The following is an 8,239-nucleotide window of genomic DNA, read 5'->3' as shown; positions in this document are numbered from 1 at the left end:
CTCCCCCCACAACCTGAAAATATAAATCCTTTACTATTTATTAACAAATAAAATTCATTAATAATTTTCGTTGATATATGGGTAGAATCTTATAGTGTCAATTATTGGATAAATATTCAAATTCAAGAAAGGTGGCAAGTACTTCATACATACTTTTAGGGAATGCTCGTATATACTTAAAACAGAAGCACTATTATGAGGTGGGGTTACATAAATCACAAATACAAATAAGTCGTCTTTTCAAAGGAAGAATCGGCGAAGTTAACATCCGTAGAACACTTTTTCCTTCTAGAAAGAAATTTAGCTTATCAAAATTATTATCAATATGCATTACAATGCTCTATCATATAATGAATTTAATATGTTATTTCATTAGGAAGAATGCATGATTGATAATTCAAATTGAAAGTACTGCAGCTTGTCCCCAGTGTTTGGAATTGATAGAGAAAGGTCTGAGAGAGGGTCATAGACATGTAAGTATAAGCGTGTATAACCCTCAAATCTAGCTGCAGCAAATGGTTAAAAACGTTTTTGGACTGTTTCCTATATCAACGACAAGGTTTAGTTGCTTTTCATGAGCTTCTCCACTTACCGCTTTCCCATGTGCAAGATTTCAGTACTATATATGATTATTTTCCTCAGCTATTGATTTTTTTTTTAAGGCTTTGTTTGTAAACAATTAAACAATTTATTTTTAATTGGTTAAGAATAACATTCACATTAAATAGAAAAGATACACAATCTTTAACAAAATTACGATAATTTTATTAAAATATGCTAAGTCTTATATTTTATACACACGTTATTTATAATCGATATAAGATCTTGAAGGATCAGCTCAATTATTTAAAAGGGTATAAACAACTTTATCGAATAAATTCAATTTTTTTTTAATTGATTAAGAACACACGCATATCATGGAACAAGAAAGATACATATCTTTTGATAAAATTATTAAAATTTACTAATTTTTATATCTCACATATACATTGTCCATAACCAACAATTATACCATTTAAGTTATGGAAAGTAAAAGTTAAAATGCAAAAAGTTTTGCTAAAATTATATATAGTTATAAAAATCTGCTGGAATTAGTGTTAAAGGTTTCTTTCAAAAAAATTGTAAATTTATTTAGCAAATAAATTAGCCAGACTCCTTTTTTAAACAGTAAAAGAAAATTATATATATGCAACATTATCATTGTTTGGGATTATTTTATGAGTTTTGATTATTGCAAGCTTTTTGACTGTATTGTTTGTGCATGTCAAGCTCACACTTTCTTCTTTCTCATTTCAAAACAATGTAGAAAAATTCTTTTTCTTACATACATCAACATGCATAAATTATTTTATACACCTAATCAATCAAAATTTAAAAATTATATTTTACAATAAAATCCATCATATTTTAAACCCATTATCATTTTAATCATATATCAATTTAATATAGATAAAAAGTTATCAATAATTTAAGTGTATTTCTAATTTAAGAACTTCCTGCCCTACATAAGATCATATAACCTAATATAGATAAAGAGGTACCAATAATTTAAGTGTATTTCTAATTTAAGAACTTCTACCCCTACATAAGGGCTAATTACACTATACACATCAACAGCACTATTTTTAAGTGATTCCTTAGATACAAATTTTCACCTTTTTCATATTTACAGAAAGTAGAATCCACGATTTAATATAAAAGAGTATATACTCTAAGAAGCACACAATAATTTTATGACGCATTTCATTAATTATAGACACGTTATTAAAATTGTTGTAGTTAAATCCTCTACCTCCTTGCCAGCATAGAAGTATGTTAACCCACAAAGAAAATTAAGCAAAACATTCACAACAATAAAATTTATGTAATTCACTCTTTCAACGTAAAGTTACATCCATATTTATATATATCTTTTATTATTTTTAAATATAATTAATCTATTATAAGTTCATACTATTTATCCATCATCCCAATTACATTCAACAGATCCCTTCTTACAAATGGCTTATATTACTGATTTAATTATATTATATACCATTAAAGGTATTTTTAATTATATGGTACTTTAACTATACTTGCTATTCATATTAAATATATTAGTTAGTCCCATTGCTGATACAAAAATAATTCTTTTTAAATTCTATGCATTTCTTCACACCGAGCTAAGGGCTACTTCTTACTTATAGAGCTTGCCCCCTCAATACTAATAGAAACTAACTCAACTTAGTAATAACAATATAATAGGAATTTTTCTTAATATAGAAAAATAATCATTAATCCTATTGAAAAATATTTCTTCCATTTAAATTAAAAAAAAAATTTCTCCAAATCCTACTTAAATTATGAGTCATTAATATAACAAATATAATAAATCCTATTATAAAATATAATAGCTCACATTATAAAACATGATTTCTTAAATTCTTATTGATTGAGCGTTTAAAATAATTTATATAACCTGATATATAAGTTTTTTTATAAATATTTTTATTTCCAATTAATTTAATCCCATTTATTAATCTATACATAGATTAGAGGTTTCGTCCTGTCTATTTAATCTCCCCCCCTACCCTGTTAACTTCAATTATCAATCCGCAGGCCCAACTTCCAGAGCATATATATATATATCTTACAATTTTAAAAATAATTTTAATATACCACTTAACATTGAATTATTTATTTATACATGTATGTGAATCGGCAATAACCAAATTGTTAGACTAATTTACAAATTTAATAATGATATTAAATAATAAATTTAATAATTAGTACTATTTAAATAGATTGGATTGAGTAAATTTATAATGAGGCAGACTGTTTATAAACCCTTTAAAGATAAGAAGTCTAACTCTTAATCTTTATATATTCTGATCAATAGCCCCCATTTAATATCAAATAAAATTCTAATGTAAGTGGGAATTCTTGCGAATCTATCTTGTCATTCCTTTTTCATTGTTTTTATTATTAATAAGAAGTGATAGATAAAAGCTTATTTTAGGGTAATTTACTTAATCATATAATCTTGGGTGACTATTAAATTTAACACTTAAATGAAGTCACTATGTTTATATTTAATAAATTAATAGTATATCTAAAATAAATTGAATTTTATATTCTTTTTATACATTAAAAATTTTGGAAGAATAACAGTTACGTTCTATATTATGAGATAAATATTTTATTATTAAAAATTTTTCTTCATCTATTAATTTTAGATAAATACCAAAGTTAGATTAAAAATTGCAACGACTGAACCCCAAGAATTAGCTTAATTATTAGTTAATTTTGTTCTCTTATTAATTAGAGTTCAAATATTAGAGTCAAACCACAAATTAAGGAGTTTTTTTTCATTTACGAATTTTCTAATACTGGTATGAATAATTTGCATTTGATCAAAAAGAGATATATTTAATACAATATTCAAAAATCTATCCATGATATTATTAAAATATTGTCACGACCCAATCTATGGGCCGGACCGGCACTAGGACCTGGGCCAGCTTAAAGCCCCCGAGGCCCGTAGTAAGCCTAATTATTCCTCAAATCCATAACCAGACCCACAATTTAGGCCCAATATGCACATAAAATAATTTAAATTAAACTGTTATAATTATATTTCGGGCCAATTTAGCCCAGAAATTATCAGAAACAAAAATTTGGAGAGCCCAGCTCAACCCTGTTACCTCATTCATAACCATTTAAAACTCATAAAATTTTTTCTTTTCATTTATTAATACGCAAACTTGAATTCATACAGTTCCTGACAGACTTAATGCTACTACTAGCACATGCGGAGTCCTAAATTACAAATTTAGAGAATAATAATAATATTAAATAATCGACGTTAAACCTGCGAGAAAGGAAACAGGTCGCTCTGTAAAATAACTCCTCCTGTGGCCTGGAAAATATTGAACAGAGTGAGCGTCGACTCGAGAGTAAAATATCAATTTTAACCATAATCTCTATAACTATCTAAAACTAATGCACCCTGTAGAGTGAAATGCAACATCAACAACATTTTCACATCATAACATCAAAAAGGTAATTTGGAGCACTCACACACCCTGTAGTATCAATCATAACATATGAGCCGATCCTATACTGACTCTCTTAAATCCAACTCGTGCTAGCGAAGAACTCATTTCGGACTTCCACTTAATAACCAAATCGAGGGTCTGAAGAACTTAAGCCGTGACTACCCCTCGAAGGATCGGGTCCCAGCGAAGAACTCAAGCCGTGACTACCCGTCCTATCCATAGTCCATACCACATCACACGCACGCCAACGCACGCACACTGCTCCAAATTACCGCAACAACATTCATGGCACTTTAACAGTTATCAATGCAACATAAATCGTGCCTAGAGTTTAACTACATAATTACATGCATATAAGTGATGCATGGGCATGCTTGAACATATAATAATAATAGTGAAATTATAATTAAAATTAATATTTTACTCACAGTACACCGATGACTATTGTGGCTGCTGGATGCAGAAAAATAGCTGACCTCGATCACCTAATAATTAAATTATAAATTTATTAGTACTAAGTTAAGATAAAACTCTAAAGAGGCAATAGACAGCCTAATTCATGCCGAAAATCCGGCAGAGTTTCCCCTGTACCTGGGACCTACCCAACCTGCAAAAAGGCTTAAACAACACTTCTAATTTCTCAATTCCTACAATCACATCTCATCGATATCACATGGCCCCTCCTGGGCCCTCCAAATCAGACAATACTCAAAATCTTAAAAATTATATTTTAGTCCCTATAATTGACATTTTTCAAAAATCCACTCAAATAAGCTCTAAAAATTCTAAAATTTTGCTCCGCGGTCCTTAATAATATTATAAGGCTATTGCAAAATGAATTGTAATTTTCTAGTCACCCATGAATATTTTATTCAAGAATTTTACTCAATTCCATAAGTTTCCAACAGCTAACATATTCTTAATTCAACCCAATTTAATATTCACATATTTAAACCTCCATCCTCAAGCTTCAACCAATTATATAAAATTTAAACATCTTAATTTCAAACAATCTTATATGCCTATATGCTAAAAATCTAACTAAAATCCATCCATATTTCTCAAAAATATTCTACGATCACCCAAAAATTCAACTAACACCATAGAATATCTCCAAATAATTTTACTTTCATCATATATTTTTCTTAGAATTTTTCTCCAATTTTTCCTGTTTAAGAAACACTGTATTTATGCTCCATGCATGCAGAAATAATAAAAATTGTCTTACCCGAAGTTTATCTGTGTCTCAAAAATTCCAAAAATTTATGAGGAAGCCTCTGGAAGTTGAACCATCTCCATAGCTCACCGGAGCCACCGCCGGCACCACCGCGCACGGTGGCCGGCCGCCGGTCACCGGCGACATTTGCCGGATCTGATCATACCACCATGTTCCTCTCCTCTTCCTCAGTCCATATGTGGTCTCGGATCGTTGATCCAACGGTCGGATCGTCGTAGATCTGACGAAAAAGTTTGAAAAACCCGAAACTTCTCTCCTCCATATCTCACTCATCCGACCTCCATTTGCTTCAAAATTGGTGTCAAAAGAAAGCTCTCGGAACAAGCTTTCCAACGCCACCGGAATCGCCTCGATCGGACGTCGGACGAAGCCGGAATCGCGTCGGAAAGCCGCTGCCCACTGTGCGCGCGTTTTCTCTCTCCTCTCCCTCTCTTGCTGCCGTTTCTGGTGATCCTGGTGGTCGCCGGAGGGTCGCCGGCCGGTGGGGAGCTGCTTGGGACGTCGCCGGCCGGTCACCGGAAAAAGAAAGAAGAAGAAGGGAGGGAAGGAGAGAGAGAGAAGAGAAATGGGGGGGTTTCCTCCCGTTTTTCTTTTGAAAAAATATATATATATATATATATATATATATATTTTTTTTAATAAAAAGGCTGCTGTGACAGTGGGAAACCCACTGTCACACGCCAATCCCATTCTTCAAATTTTTTTTTTTTTTTTCTGAGTTGTTACAAATATAAAATTAAAAAACAGTAGCCGATGGATCAGGATATAATTGATATTATTTTTAGAGCTATTATTAAGAAAAAATATATTTTTAAATAAGTTAATTAAAAGTTATATTTAATATATTTTAACGATGAAAAAAAATTAAAACAATTAAATAATTTTTAATGGTAAACTATAATTTGTTACTAAAATTTAGTAAAATTTATAATTTAGTTTATATAATTTTAAAATTAAATAATTTAGTTATTAATATTTTAATAAATTTACAAGTTAGCTCTTTATCATTAGAATTCTAATTAAGTTACTATTAATTTTAATAAAATATTAAAATACCTTTAATTTTATTTTTAATATAAAAATAATTTAATCTCTAAAATTTTATTTTTTTAATAATTTAGTTTATAATTTTTTATTTTATTAATAATTTAGTCATTGTATCTTTAAAATACAAGTCCATTAAATTAAAAATTTTAAATTTAAATTATAATTGTTAAAATATAGGTTAATTAATTTAAGATAATTAAAATTTTTAATTAATTACAAAATCATTCATATATTTTATAAATTAATCCTTAAACATTATAACTATTTACAAATAAGCCTTTATAATTTTATAAAATTCTATTATGTCATTGTTATTTAATATATATATATATATATATATATATATATATATATATATATATATATATATATATATATATATATATATATATATATATGATCACTTTGTAAAATTTTTCATGTGTTATATTATATTTTAATATAAAAAAAGAAAAGAAAATATAAATCTAGATGCAAATTATTAATATAATAAAACTTTAGATACTAAATTGTTTTCTATTGAAAATATAATTAAAGACATTTTGGTTACTTTTTGCTAAATTTAATGAGAAATTAACAGTGATTCTAACAGCTAAAAATAACTTGTAGGCGTATTAAAATATAAGGACTAAATTGTTTAATTTTAAAACTATAAAAACTATATGTTATAGGTTTAACTAAATCTCATATACTAAATTATCAATGAAATAAAATTTTAGAAATTAATTTATTTTTAAATTAAAAATAAAATTAAAGGTATTATGGTCATTTTTGTTAAAATTAACGGTAACTTAACTAGAATTATAACGATAGGAATTAACTTGCAGGTTTACTAAAATGTTAAAAAATAAACTATTGCTTAATTTTGAAAATATAAAAATTAAATTATATATTTAATTAAACCTCATACTAAATTATAGTTTTTTCATTTTTTTAACTATATCTAAATTAATACATTAAAAAAAAAATAGATGGTCTAAATAAAGCATACAAGTTGTAAGTATCAAAACTGAAAAAGCTTACAAACCCCATAAAAAGTTGTAAGTGCCTTTATTTTTTTAGATGAATAAAAGTTCTTTTTCATTAAAAAAAAGTCCGATTTTTGAAACCATACTTTTCATAAGTTGGACATTTTGAGAATTATCTTCTGCTTTTTTTTTTTCAAAAAATTATCTTCGTTCATAACAAAATACGTTTTGAATGGTGAAAAATAATATAAAAACAAAATTATCTTCGTTCATTACGTTTTGAATAAAAAATATATAAAACCAAATTATGAGGCTTCTTATGAATAAATCATATACAAGAAAAAAAATTAAATTAAATTTTCATACAATTATATAATTTTTTTAATTAAAAAAAAAAGAATTCTTTCTCTTATCATGTTTTTAAATATGAGAATGAAAAAAAAAATAATTATTAAATTTTTAAATAAGCTGAAATATAATGCACAAAATATATTTTTATCAATATTTCTGATTATATTAATAGAGCATTACAGCTTGAAACGTAATGGATAGAAACTACCCTATGTTTATTGTCAATTTCTTATTTATAAATACCTTAAGTGTAACACTCCTTACCCGATCTACAGTGTGGCCGAGTAAGGAACGTCACATTTTGTGTCGGAACACCTTATCTTATCTTGCTTTATTTATTAGTAATTTTAATTCCAATATTAATTAAATTATAATATTTAAATGGAGAAACTGTCAGAGTTTTTCTTGTTGTATTATCATTTAACCTGTTAAAATCAATAACTTGTTTAAATAATTCCATATCAATCTCAATTTCCATCATCATTTTCAATAATTCAAATCATATATCATTTTCATCCATAACATTTCTATCTTGTTCCATATCAAATTTGCAAACTCATTTCATACAGGAAATTTATAAAATTTACTAACTTACATAA

At 27.1% G+C, this 8,239-nt stretch overlaps 1 long non-coding RNA gene across 1 annotated transcript; it reads right to left on the bottom strand.

Moving 5' to 3' along the window:
* Window positions 1-3,754: 3,754 nt before the first annotated feature.
* LOC131173261 (uncharacterized) lies at window positions 3,755-5,795 on the bottom strand. Its single transcript, XR_009143515.1, has 3 exons — window positions 5,266-5,795; window positions 4,466-4,522; window positions 3,755-3,898 (listed from the first exon to the last, which is right to left on the bottom strand). It is a non-coding gene; the product is annotated as an uncharacterized LOC131173261 (long non-coding RNA).
* Between the last annotated feature and the right edge of the window lie 2,444 nt (window positions 5,796-8,239).

This window comes from Hevea brasiliensis, chromosome 14 (assembly GCF_030052815.1).
Source record: "Hevea brasiliensis isolate MT/VB/25A 57/8 chromosome 14, ASM3005281v1, whole genome shotgun sequence".
NCBI lineage: Eukaryota > Viridiplantae > Streptophyta > Magnoliopsida > Malpighiales > Euphorbiaceae > Hevea > Hevea brasiliensis.
This window is presented reverse-complemented; position numbering and strand designations above follow the sequence as displayed.